Below are 18,357 nucleotides of genomic sequence, written 5' to 3' on the forward strand. Positions count from 1 at the left end.
CTCCCCCTGGTTGAAGGTCCGGGACGAGCTGGGCAGGGTCAGTTTGCCCCAAGTGGCACAACTTGCCCCAGACCAAAGTTCATGTTCAGGCGCATATGTACTGAGACACAAATCTCTGGCACAAATATGTGCTGCTGCTATTTGAGCTGTTGCAAATGCATGTGCCTGCATGCGTGGATGCGCCAAAGATGTTCATAGTGCAAAATCCAAACTCCATTATAGATGAGAGAAAAACTATTCTGATTTCCACAGATTTTGAATTAGTTCCTTAGTTAAATGCACACAAATATATATATATATATATATATATTTTTTTTTACAAATGAGAGAGAGAGGCCTAAGAACTGATGCAGATGGTTTAAACCTGTTTTATAAACCACTGACAGAGACAAGCTGAGACTCAGAAAAAAACAGGATAAATTACACACATGCTTCAATTAACATAAATAGTAAAGGTAAAAGGCAGGGAAGTATGGCACCTTTATAGATAAGATACCAAAATCGTGATTTCACAGAAATTGTGAAATACAGTATTGCCTACAAAAAGGGTCAATGTCAGCAAAATCTGTGGGGGAAAAACAGAAGAAATCCTACTGAAAATAAAATGCTGGCTCCCCAGTGGTCCAGCTGCACAACCCACTGCGGGGGCAGAAGGGAGGAAGGAGGGGTTGCCCACACAGCCCAAGATGACTGCCACCTCCCCTCCCCCGCCACTTATTGGCTAAGAGGGCTGCATGTCATATGGCCCACCCACTTTATCAGTCGGTGGTGATGGGTGGGGCTGCATGCTAGGCAGCCCTTGCATCCAATCTGTGGTGAGGGGTGGGGCCCCACAATGGACAGCCTTCACAGCCAATCAGCAGTGACGGGCAGGGCTGCTGGGGCTTCATGGACAATCAGGAGCATGAGGGGCCAACTGCAAAGAGCCAGTTAATATGGCGGCTGGCCCCACGATGTCCCTGTGAAATTGGTCAGCCACCTCCTCAAGTTAGGTAGACCCTTACGTATAGACTAACTTGTTCAAAGCAGAATGTGTTCTTATAGGCTATAGCCTACTGCATCAGTTGCTGATTAAATAGTGAAGTGTACCTCAAGTGTATGTATAAGATGGTTATAATGTTATTTCAGGTTTCTAATGAGAAAATTAATCTACTTGGGTCATGTCATCAAACTTTGATATTCAAACTTCTAACTGTTTAATCGTAGTGTTATAGATTCTGTGGATTAAGATTAAAAAAAAAGAAGCAATACTTTTCCACTTTGTAAAGGAAATAAAAATATGACTTTTGACATGCATTTCTTACATAGGAAAAGTGTGTATAAAGTATTAATACTGGATCCAGCCCTGTTCCCACACACAGTTAATTTTACAACTTGTTTTTATAGATCCATTTGACATTATGTTTTTGTACATGATTTTTTTTTTTTTTAACATGGTTGTGGAAGGTCACTGCCATCTATAGATTGCAGTTAGTATCACAGTTTTAATATACAATATAATTAAAACCAGAGCAGAGCAAATGGCTTTTGGAACAAATATGCATTTCCCTCCCAGCACTGAGATACCAGCTGCTCAAAAAGTCCCTCCCTGTTTCCTGAAAAAACACTCCCATCAACTCATCATGTAAGAAAAGTATGGTGCATCTATTTTGGTATATAAACATTTGGAAAGCCTTGATGTTTCTAGTAGAGTTGAGAGAGAGTGTCCCATGAACTTTAGTGTAGCATGTACATAAAAGTCATTCAAGTGACTCTGAGGATACTTGTGTAGGTGGATTGGATAAAATGGACAGAATGTGTGGATGCACTTTTAGGAGTCATTATAGAAATCTGGACCTAGGGTGCTTATACATGTGATGCCATTACCATGTGCACGTGACAAAAGTGTCACCATGTGGGTTAATGGCACCACGTTGTACATGTGCAGGAGTTTGGGGGGCTTAAATGAGTTTGCATCATTGCAAACTAAACTACATCCTGAGGCAGTCAGGCTCCTCAGAAAAAAAAGGGACCAGGCTTCTCACCACTTGTGCCTTCAGCAGGCACCAGTAGGCTCCTGAAGGCAGAAGTGCTCACAGGCTCAGTGCCTGCTGAAGGCAGAAGCGGTGAGGGGCCCGATCCCTTTTATTTTTTTTGGCAGAGCCTGCCCTCCTTTCCTGCGACTGGGGGGCGGGGCAGGGGTGAGATGCCAGTGGGCTGAGCAGCCCCTGAGCTATGGGTTGGCCCTGGTCCTTCCCTCTGCAGTGGTGGTGTCCCCCGGGGCCACCTGGGTGGGCTGCTAGTGGGCTGCATGCTGCCCCAGCTGGGGATCAGGGAAGAGTTGGATTGATCTGGGATCTGCCTCCGAGCTGGGACAGTAGCCTGCCCACTAGCAGCCTGCCCATCTGGCCTCAGGGGGCACCACCTCTGCAGGGGGAAGGACCAGGACCTCCTGCAGCTCAGGAGCCCATCAGCAGCTTGCCCCCGGCCATGGGTAGGCTCCGCTGAAAAAACAAAAAAGGATCAGGCCTCTTGCAGTAACAGTGACAGAAACCCCTAAATTGAAATGGTTGGTTTCAGTTAAAAACCCACTGTTTCAATTTAGGGGGCACAGAATGCAACCCTAAGGACTAAACCCCCCTCATGTGTACAAGTGCCTTATAGTTTAGACTGAGAGCTTAAACCATATTTCCCCCTACTCCCCGAGTGCTAATAGGAAGGAGATTCTGAAGAAACTTGGTACATTTTAAAATTATTACAGTGAAGCCAAATATATCTCTATGCTCCAATAACAATTATATTCAATATAGAAGTATAAAAGAGATTGTAGACAAGAAAGAGGAAAAAAAAAGATGGCTCCTTCCATATTCAAATGTATAAATAGTCAGGTAAAAGTCAGTGTCTTAGTTGTTTGCAAAACATTTTCCTACCCTTATTTTATCTAATGATTTATATTTACCTGAATACACACTATTAGTTATGAATCTACTAATAGTAACTCCTTTGCTTTCTTCTGTTTTGATGATGTTTTACTGAATCTTTAATATTAGTGCACAACTAGTTGACAGCCTTCTCAAATGAAACACAAGTCAGCCATATTAAAAGTTGTGAAATGTTTGGCTAGTGCTGTTAAGGTGACATGAATTGCTAAATTTTAAGCTAGTCTACTCAGGATACATGTGAAGCACAAGAAGAGTAGACAGAGGGCTAGGGAGCAAGAGAACATGACTGGAGGGATAACTAAACTCCTGTGTACTTTTACAGAAGCAGGATTGGGACCAGTAAAGTTATTTTCCTTTGGGTTGACAATGACTTTCCATTATGAATAAGAAATTAAATGGTGTTCAGACAATCCGGAACTGCAAGGCATGTTAGCTACCATCTGCCCTCATGGTCTCCTTCTTGCTACAAACAGATATTCCTCGGCTGCTTGCCCAGGTAAGAGAAGCAACTTGGCTCTTTTCCCTTGCTCTTGGTGCATCACTGTAACATATGGCAGAGCAGGGTTTTGTTTTAACTTGGCAATTCATTACATTTTTATAATCCACACTTTTTACTGGATAGATTCGCTGCTTTGAGCTGCTCTGGTAACATAAAACTGTTATAAACGTCTTACCGAAGTAGTGCAAAAAGCCAGAGCACAACAGTGATTCCAGGCCAGCATCTTTTATGCTGTGTGAATGCTTTGAAAACATCTGCAGTTTCTTAAAAGAACTGATCAGCTCCTTGTGGGACTGGATTGTCAGGCTACAATTTTGAAAAAAAACAAAGATCCTAAGGGAGTTGTGTGCCCAACTTCTATTGAATTGCAGTAGGATTGCAGTGCTCAGCTCCCTTAAGAGCCTTTGAAAATTTCAGCCTAAATTCGTAAATGCAGCTCTCCAATCCAAATACAGTGAAATCTTGGGCTCCACTGAGGCCAGTGGCAAAACTCCCAATGACTTCGACGGGGCCAGGATTTCACCCATCATGTTGATTCAGCTGTGATTTTAAACACAAGAGTTCCCAGGTTGTTTCTATAAGGAGTCAATGTCAGGTGCGTTTATTTTTTGAAACTATCCAATTTCCTTACCAAAGTAATAGGTTGAGACCTTTACATTTCAACTAGCAAGCTAGATAATTAACATAAATTGTAAATGTTAAACTTATGTGAAGTATAATTAAATTTTTTAAAAGATAATCTGGTAAATATTGGGTGAGAGCTGCTTATTTTCCTCCAGACCTTTCAAAAGCCATTTCTCTATAAAGCCAGAAGGTGGCATTAATGGTTTACTATATGTCATTTCTTCCCACATCCATTCATTATAATTATAGTAAAAAAATCTGGAAGTAAAATAAGTCTTTAATATAATGTAATTTCCACAATTAACTTTGATGGTTAATGTCATATACATAATCAACTTAATTTATATTTATATTTATGTTGAAAGGGACAGCAGAGTTAGCCAGTAGCAAACAGCCATCACCACTTATAGTCAGCAAGGACCACAGAAATTGCACTTCTCTCCACAAAGGAATAATAATAAAAGATCTTGACATCAGTAAGGTCATTTTGTTCTCCTAAATCTGCACGCTGATTACTAATCTCCACTCTCTTCACAAATAGTTCATACTCTGCTTGTATTGCTTAATTGAACTTGATCCAGTCAGTGAAGCTTAAGAAGATTTAAAAAATCTGGTTGTTCCCCTTTGTGATCCAGTCGGTCTATGGAGTGTTGCCATATTTAACATCTGTGACCCATCATGCCTTTCCTGTTGCCTCATTGATCAACAGACAACATGTGATGATTCCCAGATGTTCAAACACGGCAGCTCCCAAAAGACCTATTAAATTACACTGAAAGAAAAACAGTGTCCATGCTGTAAAATTTTGTTAAAGCCAGGTATGTGTGAATATTCACAAGCTCCTTGCAAGATGCAAGAATTTTTAAAATATCCAGGGTATGCAGACATTTGCCATGGTAAAGTTAAAAAAAGAAAAATCACACTAGGTTGTATTTATCCTATATATTGCCACGAAAATGGATCTTACCCTACATCCCATATTCACTTGAGGGATCTTTTTAAAATTATTTCATGGTTGCAAATCCATTACTGAAAAAACATGAACAGATAATTACTGGAAGAGACAGAGGTAGTTAAGCTCTTGCTTATGAAAGCTCATGCCTTCCTGATTTGGCTACCATAATCCAGGGGCGGACAACTATTTGGGCTGCGGGGCCACTTAAGGAGTTTTTGTGAGCTGTTGTGGGCTGGGTGCAGGGGTTGCTGACCTGGCCCAGCCCGAGGGGGAGGGTGGGGGGCAATTGATCTTAGACAGGCCTGGGGCCGGATACCCTGCACCCACTGCTGGGGGCGCTGGATGGAGAGAGCGGGTGGGTGGGCAGGGTTTCCGTGAAGACTAGCTGGGGACTCCTATGGGCAGGGAGCACTCAGCCAGGCAGATGGGATGGTGCCATGGACAAGTGGGGAGTGGTGTCTGGGAGCAGGACACTGGGATCATGGGGCAGTGACAGTGCAGAGCAAGGGCCCAGGGAAGTGCAATGATCTGCTCCCTAAATATCCCTGCAACAGGCTCCAGTTCTGTGGGCAGGGAAATTTGGGGAGAGGATTGTAACTGGGACCTGGGTCCAGGCCCATGCTGTCACTGCCCTGTGCTCCTGGCCCCAGCCCCGCCAGCCTGTCCTGCTCCTGGATGCTGCTCCCCACCTGCCCGCCCGCAGCTCCATCCCATTTGCACAGCCAAGCACACGCTGCCTACAGGGGTCCTGAGCTGGTCTCCGTGGAGACCCCACCCGCCTGCCTGCTTCATCTGGGGCCCCTGGAGGTGTGTGCAGCACAGAAAGTTTGGGGTGTCCAGGCAATGGGGCCAGGTCTGGAGGAAGCAGCAGAGCCATTGGCAGCAGCTGCTGGACAAAGTGAGCCACTGCCACATGGGCTGCTGGGAAGTTCATAGATTCATAGATTGTAGAGTCGGAAGGGACCGCAATGAATCATCATGTCTGACCCCCTGCTCCTGGCAGGAAAGAGGACCGAAGTCAGATGACCCCAGCCAGGTGACTATCTAGCCTCCTCTTGAAGACCTCCAAGCTAGGTGATAGCAGCACCTGTCTTGGAAGCCCATTCCAGATCCTGGCCACCCTTACAGTGAAAAATTTCTTCCTAATATCTAACCTAAATCCCCTCTCAACTAGTTTACACCTGTTATTCCTAGTCACTCCCTGGGGCGCCTTAGTAAACAGCGCTTCCCCTATTCCCTGTTGACCTCCCCTAATAAATTTATAGGTGGCCACAAGATCTCCCCTCAGCCGTCTCTTGTGAAGGCTGAAGAGATTCAGCTCTCTCAACCTCCCTCCGTAGGGTCTATCATGAAGGCCACTAATCATGCAAGTGGCCCTCTTCTGGACCCTCTCCAGATTCCCTGCGTCCCTCTTGAAGTGTGGTGCCCAAAACTGGACACAGTACTCCAACTGCGGCCTGACCAGTGCTGCATAGAGGGGGAGCATGTCCTCCTTTGTTCTGTTAGTCATGCACCTGCTAATGCACGACAAGGTGCGATTGGCCTTGTTGATGGCCTCGTTACACTGCCAGCTCATGTTCATCTTGGAGTCAGTTATGACTCCAAGATCCCTCTCTGCCTCCGAGCTGCTGAGAAGGACAGAAGTTGAGTCTGACTGCTGCACCACCCCTGCCCTGCCGTGTGGCCGGGGGCAGTGGGACCAGCCACATGCGCCATGGCCCAGGCTGCTCCCTGCACTTGAGTCAAGCGGAGCCAAGGGACCAACCACGGGCTGGATAGAATCCTTTGGCTGGCCAGATCCAGCCCACGGGCCATATTTTGTCTGTTTCTGCTCTAAGGGGTATTGCTAAAGAAGCAGATACATTGCTACTCCTAAGTAATACAAGATAACAGTGGGTTGATCTTCACTGCGGTGGTGTAACAAACAGAGTTGGCATCCAGGGGACAGAGCCAGCCTTAGGGGTAGGTAACTGCCCAGGATGCCATGGTCAGGGGAGCACCACACACACGCACATGAGCAGCCCACGCTCACAGCAGTGCTCTCGCACACAGCCCTGCCCTGCCACAGCTGATCCCTGCCCCAGGCAGGAGGAGTGATGCTCAGCCCAGCTCACCCCCCACCTCCAGCTGCTGCTCAGAAGGAAGTGGGCCAGGCATGTGCAGGCAGAGTGGTGCCTGCTCCAGTGCACCCACCTTGGTCCCATGCAGCAGCAGCACCTGCCCATCTGTGCACCTGCCTAAAGTACCATGTTGCTCTGCCTCGCCGCTGGACTGTGCCCCGTACCCCTGCTTCTGCCTGCAGCAGTGCCACTGACTTTGGTAGAGGGGAGGCACCAAAGTACAAGTTGGCTCAGGGTGCTATTTTCCTTAAGGTCAGCTCTGTTGGGGCAACACCTGCAAGGGTTGGGGAGGGAGGAGCCATGCATGAGGTTCCCAGAGTGGCAACAGGGGGAACAGCAGTCTTACCCATGACAGAAATGTCCCTTAATTGAACTGCTGCCACCACCACTCTTCCTGCCCCAGCTGTTGCTCTTAAAGTGGCAGCATCAGTGAAGTTTTGGAATTCCTGGCATGGGTATGCTCCTGGAGCACCCTTCTTGCCCACCCCTAGTTATACTACTGCTTCACTGTATCTCTGTTCCATTGGAAAACTCTGTTTCTTCTTATTGAAGGTAATAGCCAGGCATAGGTGACTGGTAGGAGGAGCATGGGGGTGGGGGCACGTGCCCCCCCGACAGGGCTGTCCCTGCCACTGATGCTGCTGGTGGCATCTGCAGATGCCCGCCAGCTCTGCCCTGAGGAGGCACCAGTCGCCCATGTGACCAGGGTTCCTACAAATCCTTTTGCCATGAAAAAACAAGGAACAATGTGGAATTTGCATTTTTGCAGAGAATCTTTAGAATCGGGGGGGCGGTGGGGGGGAACGGGACAGAACTGACGGAAAATAAAATGCTGACTCCCCATGGAGTCAGTAGTTCTCATGGCTGCGGTGGGGGGAGAAGTCAGAACACAGGGAAGAAGCCAAAGATGATGGCTGCCCCCTTTCCCCCTGCTGCTGATTGGCCGAGAGTGCTGCCCATCATGCGGTCTTGCTCCTCCCCACCAATCCGCGGTGTGGGGCAGGGCCACATGAACAGCGACCCTCTCAGCCAGTCAGCAATGAGGTGCGGAGCCATTGCCAGGGCCCCTCAGCCAATCAGCACTGGGGGGCTCACTGCAGATTTGTATGGGTTTTTTTATTGGAGAACTTTGGGTTTTTTAGCGAGGAAAACTAGGATTCCTAGTAATTATTTACAGCAACATGTCTTCTCTGTATAGTAGTTCTTTCATGCTCTTTCCTTGTTACCCAAGAATAATGGTAACATAGTAAGTAGTGTATCACATATTAGTTATGCTCTATTTTATGTTGTATTGCAAGAAGATGATTCTTCATTATGATTCCAATCCTGTAAGGTGTTTGGGTACTTAGTATGAGTAGAAGAGCAGCTTCACCTCCTGAGTTCAGTGCTGATTTTTCAAATGTGCTGTGATTTTAAACTCAGTCGATTCAGTTTATGGTACTGCCAAGTCTGGAAATTCCACTGTTTTCTATTGCTAAACTGCACACCAGAGATTAGGATGCTGATGTTCTGTCAGCTGTGAAGTTGTAGTCTAGATTTCTAGTGTCCCAGGCATCTGAATTGCAAAGCTGGTGGCTCATTTTCTGCAGTTTCTGCTATGGAACTGATGGTCCTGGCTATGTCCTCCACTTTCTTAATAATTCTAAAATATTTAGTCTTTAAAATATTCATCTTACCATTTCTGATACATAAAAGAGTAAGATAAACAGAGATGAGCCAGACAGAGTCATAGAAGACAGTGATTATGGTTGAGGGAGGGTTATTCTTTGCAGCTCATAGAATCATAAAAAGTTAGGGCAGGAAGGGACCTCAGGAAGTCACCTAGGCCAGTATTTCTCAACCCGACACACTGGGGCGTTGGGGGCAGGGGCTAGCAGGTTGGGAGTGAAGGGCATCGGCAAGGCCAGGGGGCTGGTGTTTTCTAGTTAAACTATTTACTGTGTTGGGACTGGCCATCAATGTTTATAAATGGGTCCTGGTACAAAAAAGGTTGAAAACCACTGATCCAGTCCAACCCCATGCTCAAAGCAGGACCATCCCCAACTAGATCGTTCTAGCCAAAGCTTTGTCTAGCTGGGTTTTGAAAACCTCCAAGGATGGAGCTTCCATCACCTCGCTGGGTAACCTGTTCCAGTGTTTTACTACTCGCCTAGTGAGAAAATTCTTCCTAATGTCTAACCAAAACTTCCCTTGCTGCGACTTGATGCCATTGCTCCTTGTTCTGTCATCTGCTACCACTGAGGACAGTCCAGCAGCTCCATCCTCTTAAGAACCCCCTTCAGGTAGTTGAAGGCTGCTATTAAATCCCCTTTGTCTTCTCTTCTCTAGACTAAATAAGCCCAGTTCCTCAGTCTTTCCTCATAAATCATGCCCCCCAGCCCCCTCACCATTTTTGTTACCCTCCACTGGACTCTCTCTAATTTGTCCACATCCTTTTTGCAGTGGGGGCCCCAAAACTGAACACAATACTCCAGGTGTGGCCTCACCAGCACTGAATAGAGGGGAATAATCACTTCCCTTTGCCTACTGGCAACACTCCTACCAATGCAGCCCAGGATGCTGTTAACCTTCTTGGCTATGCTGCTAGAAAACTTCCATTCTAGTAGAAAGAATGAGATTTCGCTCCTTGATCCTGGTTTCTCTGAAGTCAATCAAAGTTGTCAATGGAAGTGTTTTTATTGTCTGGCCTCCAAGGAAAGAGCACATAGTTAATTTACAGAGGGAGGATTGGCTTAAACCCCATCTTCCTTGGCACTTGCATTTCCTACCCTGTTTATCAAGCGCTGTTCAGAGTAAGGCAGTTGGTGCAGTACTCCGAGCAGAAAGACTGTTTGACAGCACTTACTCCCATACCTCTTCTCATCGTGACATTGCAACTCAACCACCTTGGACTCCCTGGTTCCCACTATCAGGAGTTGCAGGGGCAAGGTCTGTGTGTCCAATATCTTTCTCGCTGGCTTCTACATAGGAGATCTGCACTTTGCTTCTCTTCGTTAGATTTGCACATATTAGCATTTCATCCTGTCGGCATTTTTACTATTTCAGCATTTGTTTTTTGTCCCAAATCAGAATGAAAAGTTAAAACACAGATAGTTTTCATGGAGTGAAAAATGCTGAAAAATTCAGTTTGGGAACAGTGAAACATTTTCAATCAAAAACCCCCCCACTGAAATGGTCTGATTTAGGAACATGAAAATTCAGTTTACTGAACCGACATAAAATGCTTCTTATGGGGTTTCCTTCTATGTTGTATTACCTCAGTGGGGCTGTTTGGGGAGGCATTCTCCTCTGTGGGTGGGCTTCCAGGCCAGATTACATCTCCCATAATTAAATGCAGCATTCCCCTGTGACCAAAATATGTCATTCAAGAGTCACGTGACTACAGGTGCATATAGTGAGATGTGGTCTCACCAGGGAGGCTGACTTTCAGAGAAGGGGGATATATAGCTACGTCAGTGTGAAGTTAGGCAGAAGTCAGGGCAGTGTAGCACCTTATAGACTAACTCATTCAGAGAGGCATGAGCTTTCATAGGTTACATCCTACCTTGTCAGATGCTATGAATGGACTTGGAGAGAGCAGGGGTACTAAACAGAAAGAAGAAATGCCCTGACTGGCCCCTTCTCTTTTACTCTCGTTACCAGTGTCTGGTTTCTGACTAATATTCTCAGTTCTTCACCCTGATGTGATTGGTGGCTCCCTGACCCAGCCTATTCCTGACCATGTCTTCAGCAATCAGACCCTGTCCTGACCCCTGGTTCCTGGACTCAGCTTGTAACTCTGGCCTTAACCACTAGGCATGGCTGTCCAGTCTCTGGTACTGGCAAGGGTTCATTACTGTCATATTGTTCCCAGACACACCTTCTACAGCTGCAGTCTCATTTTGGGGGCATTCACATTAAATTCCAGACTCTTTCCAATACTTTTGCTATATGGCCCTTATGACTAGCTTAGGATTTAGTTCTAGAAACCACCTGCATGCTACTTCATTTCTTTGCATCAGCACTGTATAGTGTCCCTCTGAGTGTCTATTCAGCTATGAATGCCCTCTCCTTTTCCCGAGGAGTGATGGGAGTCAGCTTGGTTCCACATTTGGACGTGATCTGACATCCTGGCCTTTCTGTTTTCAGAGGCTAACCTCTAAACGTTCTCCAACAGAAGCACAAGCTTTTTCAACTGCTGTTTTTTATAGTCCAGTTCCATTTGTTCCTCCTCTGGAGCTGCATTCACAAGGTTTGCTGCTGTTGTTGGTTCATGCCTAAATGTGAAAAGAGCTGGAGTGCTCTTTGTATTCTCACCAATTTCTGTTCTATGCCATGAAAAGGAATAGGAGATACTGGTGCCATGTTCCCTGTGGAGCTGTTCTACAAAGTCAGTCAGCTGATCCTTCAGCTCTCTAGACGCCTTTTTCGTCATCCCCATCAGCTGTGGGATGTTCAGAGTTGTGAGTGTTTAGGAAGTCCCCAGAACCTCATAAACGTGATGAAGCCTGCGATTCCAAGTCTGCTGCAGAATTAGTTACCTGCAACTTCTACTGTCACAGTCTCCTGGCTTCTTTTTGAGTGCGCTTCAGGCCATTTTGTAGAATAAGGTGCAACTACCAGCAAATAGTGATCTGCAGGCTCCATGTCAGGCAGTGGTCCAATCGCCCTCTCCTTCCCAGGATGCAACCAAATAGGGGTCTCCCAGTCATAGGGGACCCTTCATTGCAATCAGCACTGTACCTAGACTCCTGGCGGCCCTGGGCAAACTTTTAGTATTAGCCACGCCCTCCCCCTTCACCAGAGAGGATGAAAATAATAAAAATTTACCATTTTCAGGCCCCCTTTCTGTCCAGACCCTGGGCAGCTGCCTGGTTTGCCCATGCCTGTGTCCAGCCCTGATTGCAATACAGGCATCAGCCTCCCTATATCCTGACTGTATTTCACGTAATAGACATTTTCTCTTATGTTGGTTAATTTTTTTTCCCCAACCCCAAAATGTCAAGCAATTTTAAATTCATGACAGGCACAAGAATCTTTCTGTGCATGTGTATCCATCATTTGTTGTTTCCTTTCCTCACCTCTACAGTATTTCATCTTTAAACTCCAAACTTTCCTTCTATGACCAGAAGACTTTAACTGTCATATTCTGTGGGAAAAAGTGTGCTTCAAATAATAGATCTGAAGCTTGTTGTGGTTAACCCACATCTGCTATCCTAATGGGTGAACCAAGAACATTTTCACTTCTGCAAGTTGGGAGAAGAGAGGCAGCTACTTGCAGCAAGTCAGAGATGACCAGTTCCTTGTTCTGATCAGGGCAGCATCTATAGTTAGTCTCCCCAAACAGTCCATTTACACAGGGATCACCGCTACTGTGCTTGTTTTTGTGCTCAGTCTAGTTGCAAAGTCATAGCATAATCATAGCACCACATTTTTTCCAACCTCAAAAGTTATCACTTGAGACTTCTCCATTTAAAGGGCCAGTGCAGGGATTCATAGTCTGTCCTTAAAAAACTTTCTCCTATACAGGTAGTGCTGAAATGTTTTTTGGAGTTAAGTACTTCCAGGAACTGTTTCAGGATGGTGCAGTATTTTCTTAAGAGAACATAACACTTTTGCTTGTCACGCTACTCCCAAGTGTTATGTGTTCTTGTCTCAAAACTGCCCTCAAATCATAAGTGCTAACACATTCAGAGTCTGTCCAAATATGAAATGTACTGAAACACAGGTGTACATAGGAACAAATCACAGTTGCCTTTTAGAACTCTTCAAATGCTATATCACACCCTGCTGATGACTGAAGATTTCCAGTGTAGGGCAATCCATAAAAAAAAAAAATTCCTACAGTAGAAGAGACCCTTACAGAACTCTGAATATCTTGTGACAGCCTTTCTGCCAGTGGCAATTCCCTGCTCACTGTGTGCCTAAGGTAAACTACTTCTGTATCCAATCGATTGCATTTCCTTGGCAGCTTTCAGTTTATCATGAGTCATTTGTAAGCATAACAGCTTGTGTACAAAGGCTTTCGCATGCACCAGGATATTATCTAGGTATAGCACACCGGCTGAGTGGCATGCCATTCAATACCTTCTCCATTAGACTCTAAAATGTAGTAGGTACATTGCACAAACCAGAAAAACAGCGTTTTTAATCTCCAAAGACCTTGCTTCCCTGAAAGTAGTTTCCCCTTGTTATTCAGCTACATTTCCATTTTTAAGATCCAGTGGGGGACACCCTGAATTCGAGTAGGTAAGGTGGGTAAGAATCCTTTAAAAGTTACTTAATTTAGTTTTGTATTATATATGCTCAGCATCTGGTGTTATCATACTCTTTCTTAACCAGAACCATGGTGAAGTGCAAAAGTTTCACTTAACTTACACATCTCATACTGTATCTCAGTGTCCTCCTTTTCTCCCAGGAAATGGGGAGGTAGTTGTTTAATGGACAATTCTTTCCCCAGCCCCTCTTTCTCCCCCAGGGTCAAGGCAGGACAAACTACACCTTTGTTGGATCACAGTCGCTCCAGATGCCAAACTGGAAAATCTGGGATCACAGCTGCTCCAGATGTCCAACCAGAAAATCTGAGACCATTCTGCTCCTCCACATTCAAATGTACAGCACTCTGCTGGTATGGGTCTCATCTGAACTCACTCTGCTCTTGAAATTTTCTTTTGAGCAGCATTTATTGGATTCACCATTATTCCATTTAGTAATATTTGATGTTTGTCAGCAAATGATCAGGGAACCATTCCTGTGTAGATGCTACTCTGGTTTCAGGCCTGGAGGGCAGGACAAGTTGTTCACTGTAAACCAATTGCCTATAAATCATTTGATTCACCCCAGCCACATCTTTGAAGGGAATTTCCACAGCCTGAATTTTGATGACAGATTTCTGGGAGAAGGTGAGGAACATGAATCTGCCCAGGAGCTGGGAAAATGGGGTTTGACCATTGTATCCCTGGAATTTCTCCCATAAATCTGCCTGGCGCAGAAGATTAATGAACTAATACTCTATCTGGATTTTGCTGTGGCTAATACTGCGAAATACATACCAAAGAGTGTCATCAAAATTCAGGCTGTGGAAATTCCCTTCAAAGATGTGGCTGGGGTGAATCAAATGATTTATAGGCAATTGGTTTACAGTGAACAACTTGTCCTGCCCTCCAGGCCTGAAACCAGAGTAGCATCTACATGCTGTGATAGCACTAAATGGAATAATGGTGAATCCAATAAATGCTGCTCAAAGAAAATTTCAAGAGCAGAGTGAGTTCAGATGAGACCCATACCAGCAGAGTGCTGTACATTTGAATGTGGAGGAGCAGAATGGTCTCAGATTTTCTGGTTGGACATCTGGAGCAGCTGTGATCCCAGATTTTCCAGTTTGGCATCTGGAGCGACTGTGATCCAACAAAGGTGTAGTTTGTCCTGCCTTGACCCTGGGGGAGAAAGAGGGGCTGGGGAAAGAATTGTCCATTAAACAACTACCTCCCCATTTCCTGGGAGAAAAGGAGGACACTGAGATACAGTATGAGATGTGTAAGTTAAGTGAAACTTTTGCACTTCACCATGGTTCTGGTTAAGAAAGAGTATGATAACACCAGATGCTGAGCATATATAATACAAAACTAAATTAAGTAACTTTTAAAGGATTCTTACCCACCTTACCTACTGGAATTCAGGGTGTCCCCCACTGGATCTTAAAAATGGAAATGTAGCTGAATAACAAGGGGAAACTACTTTCAGGGAAGCAAGGTTTTTCCCAGCTCCTGGGCAGATTCATGTTCCTCACCTTCTGTCTACAGCTGTGGCCAATTAACTTGTTCAGTTTGGGAGCCCCTATTCTCTAGCTTTTTAAGACGTGCCTGGTCTAGTAAGTGCAGTAGTTGAGCCAGTGTCAATAGTCCTCATCCATTCCACAGTTCTTATTATACACACAATTGCCAAACACTGGTAATTAGTGTTTAAAAGCCCAGATCTAAAACAGAAACGGTGGAGCTGCTCCTACACCTCTAATCTTTGCTTCTTCAACTCACTGTCTCTCACATTCCAAAACAAAATGAGGGACATTCACTAGGTGCTTGTGACATTCAAATTGTGGCCCATCTTATAAATATAAGAGTTCTTATTTTTAAAGGCCAATTTCTATAGAATCAGCATTTAATTGAACTACTTCCCTTAATTTTTATATTATTGCCAATTTCCCTTATATTAGAAACTGAATTCATTGCTGTTTCTAACCAGTCACAAATTTCATTAACCAGAGTAAAATCCCCTTCTAGTGTATATGTTAGATACAGCTCTGTACTTACAAAGGTCTTAGTTGTGCTTTGGCCAGCTCAAATTGCTGTCTGGCTCTAAACTATATGAGGGTGGGCATGTTTACACATGCATATTAATGCAGTGTAATAAACTCTAGCACATATTGCACTGGAGTTTATTGCTCCCAGGCACCACATTTACATGTGTGCCTGGGACTGAAGCTTGTTGAGCTGGGTTGGAACAGCCCTGGCTAGCAGGGGGTCAGCCTGGCACTGCTCAGACTCTGCCCAACGTGCTGTGGAGGGGCTGGCTGGGGCACAAGGGTGCTCCAGTATGGGGTTAGCCAGCAGCACACTTGTGCCCAGCCAGCCCTGTCAGTGTCCACAGGTGTGCTGTTGCATAGTTAAAGACACCACAGCAGGATAGTTACTTAACAAGTACTACTCTGCTGTAGAGTTTATTAGTTTATACCAGCCTAATAACCCTGCATGTATAGATGCTGAGATGTTTACTGAGAAGCTAATTGAGCAACTCCACAGTAAACATCTCATGTAGTAATGGCGCCCAGTGGCTTGTACCAGATCTGAATCAGTCAATCTATGAACACATAATAAGACAGGCAGAACTAAAGCATCAAACTGCAGCCAGTCACACTGTGGCAGCTGCACATTTGAAAGTGAGAAGTGAGCAGGCTGTGCAGTGAAAGGTAGGCATGTGAAAGCATGACAGATGTAGCCCCAGTTCATTCAGGAGTAAAATTACCACTGTTTGGCAGGATTAAATCAGTTTTTGGGGTCATATCATGTACTTGCTGCTTTCTTAAACCAGGCCAGATTAATTTATTATGGACTATGCTGCTTGCATAGCCCATCTCTTTTCTGGCAGTAAATTCTGCAACACCATTAGAGCCTGGCCAGTCAGTCTGGTTGCTAGATTCTCTCTCTCCCTCTTCGCCATCATTACCATCAAAACTTCTATTTCTAGATGTGGCTATCCTCAGAGGAAGTAAATGCACAGACGGCCATGTGCACATGCTGTGTAATGCATTCAAGGGGTTGGGGAGGAGTGGTTTGAAAATATTTCTTTTTGGCCTCTTAAGGTAACAAGCAGAGTGAGTCCCGAGGCATGGGATTAATTGATTAAATACAACAGGAAAAAATATGGTGCAAGAAATATTGTGAACCTATTAGACCTTCAAAGGAGAGTGAAAAAGGGAAGCAAAAGTAATCCAGAAAGGCCTGTTACAACTACTCTACTAGGACTTCTTGACTTGCACATATAAGCCATAGGATTTTATGTAATCTAAATGCATGTCCTCAAAAAGATATCAAACTTGTCTTAAGATCTTTGAGATGCTACAAGCCTACCATCCTAAAAACAAAACCACACCAGTGCTCAACATCTGAATGCCAGGCAGCCATGAGACAGCTTTCTCTAGCTTCATCCTTTCCAGCCAGATCCTGCCTACATCATTATAAGTCAAGGTATACTATAGTGCCATGACCTCCTTTTGGGGACACTGGTAAACAGAACATCCAAAGCTTCAATTTCCAAGCTCAAGATCATCACCCATGTCTTATCATCACACCATCCTTTCCCTGAAGTTACCAGGCTCTGTATTGAAATAATTAGATTTATGAAGTAGTCTGTTGAGAAAACTGTGCGGGCCCTCTCCCGATCCCGCCTGGGTCGCCATGTGCGAGTTCTCTCCTGATCCCATCTGGGTCGCCATGTGCGAGCTGGGGGCAAGCCGGGCCCATCTTTGTGCACACAGGCTGTGACCAGCAGCCCAGGCACGCAGGGTTGGAGAAAAACCACAGCGCGGTTTGGTACGCTCGAGCTAGAATCAGAAACGGAGGCGTAATGGTTGATTGAAAAGATTATTTACTTACACCCAAGGTGGTCGCGGTGTAGGCTGGTCAGCTTTCCAGGCATGGCTCTGCTTGAGTTCTCGGTGGAGGACTCTAATAGACTCGGTTCCTTGACCCCGGAGTGGTTTAGGCTCCGCTGGTTCAATAATTCGTTCTCACGGAGCAGCTGTATCTCCGTGGGTTACTCGGTTTCCAGGTCCCCCGGAGCAAAAGAGCTGCAATTTGGCGGGAACATGATTTAGCGATGCCGAAGCACACACAAACAAGTAAAACCACAACTTTGGGTTTTGACATCCCCCCTTCCTGAGAGCATAGCTAAATTATGATCAAGAACCTTGTCATGAGTCGTCAAACAAGCAAACAAGCAAATAAACAAATAAACAAACATAAAATTTGCTGCCCTGGAATTGAGTTACAGAACAATCAAAAAACAATACAAACACATAATCAGAACTTTAGATTGGGATATCCCCCCTCGTTGAAGGCACAACTGTATCAGACTGCACGCTCGTCACTCAAGTTGTTACAGTTGTTACGAGCTCCCGCTACGGGTTGCCGAGCCAAATGAGCAAACACCAAATTAGCCAACACAAGGAGTTCATCCTCCAAAAATCAAATCAAACAATAACCCACACAAATACATATACACATAATTAGATTTATAACGAAGAACTGCATGATCAGGGCTTCAGTGGGCGTCATGGCAAAGTCATACGTCAGGCCCTCACTTCCTTCAATGATGTTATCCCTCTCAGGGCTTCTCTCCGCCACGCGCTCTGAATTCCGGATCTGTAAATAAAACTTATAAAACAGATTAATGATCTTATTTAATAAACTTAAACAATTTTTCAGCTCAATTGGATGAAACCGTTGAGGCTCCATCATCTGGCTCTTCTAAATAACGGAAACCTAACTCATAAGCCAATCGCCATTGGCTCGCGTCTCCTAAGATCCGAAGCTGTTTCTTAGTGAGTCCAGAACGTTGTAGGAGAAATCCAAACATGTATCACTCCTCCAGGGTTCTCTGTGGTCGGTTGGACTCACGACGTCTGGCGTCTTGAGGTCTGGTTGGGTGTTGACAATCCTGATCAAGATATGATCCGGGCTCCATCAGGACACGCAGTCGCGA

Source organism: Alligator sinensis, unplaced genomic scaffold (assembly GCF_000455745.1).
Source record: "Alligator sinensis unplaced genomic scaffold, ASM45574v1 scaffold259_1, whole genome shotgun sequence".
Classification (NCBI taxonomy): Eukaryota; Metazoa; Chordata; order Crocodylia; family Alligatoridae; genus Alligator; species Alligator sinensis.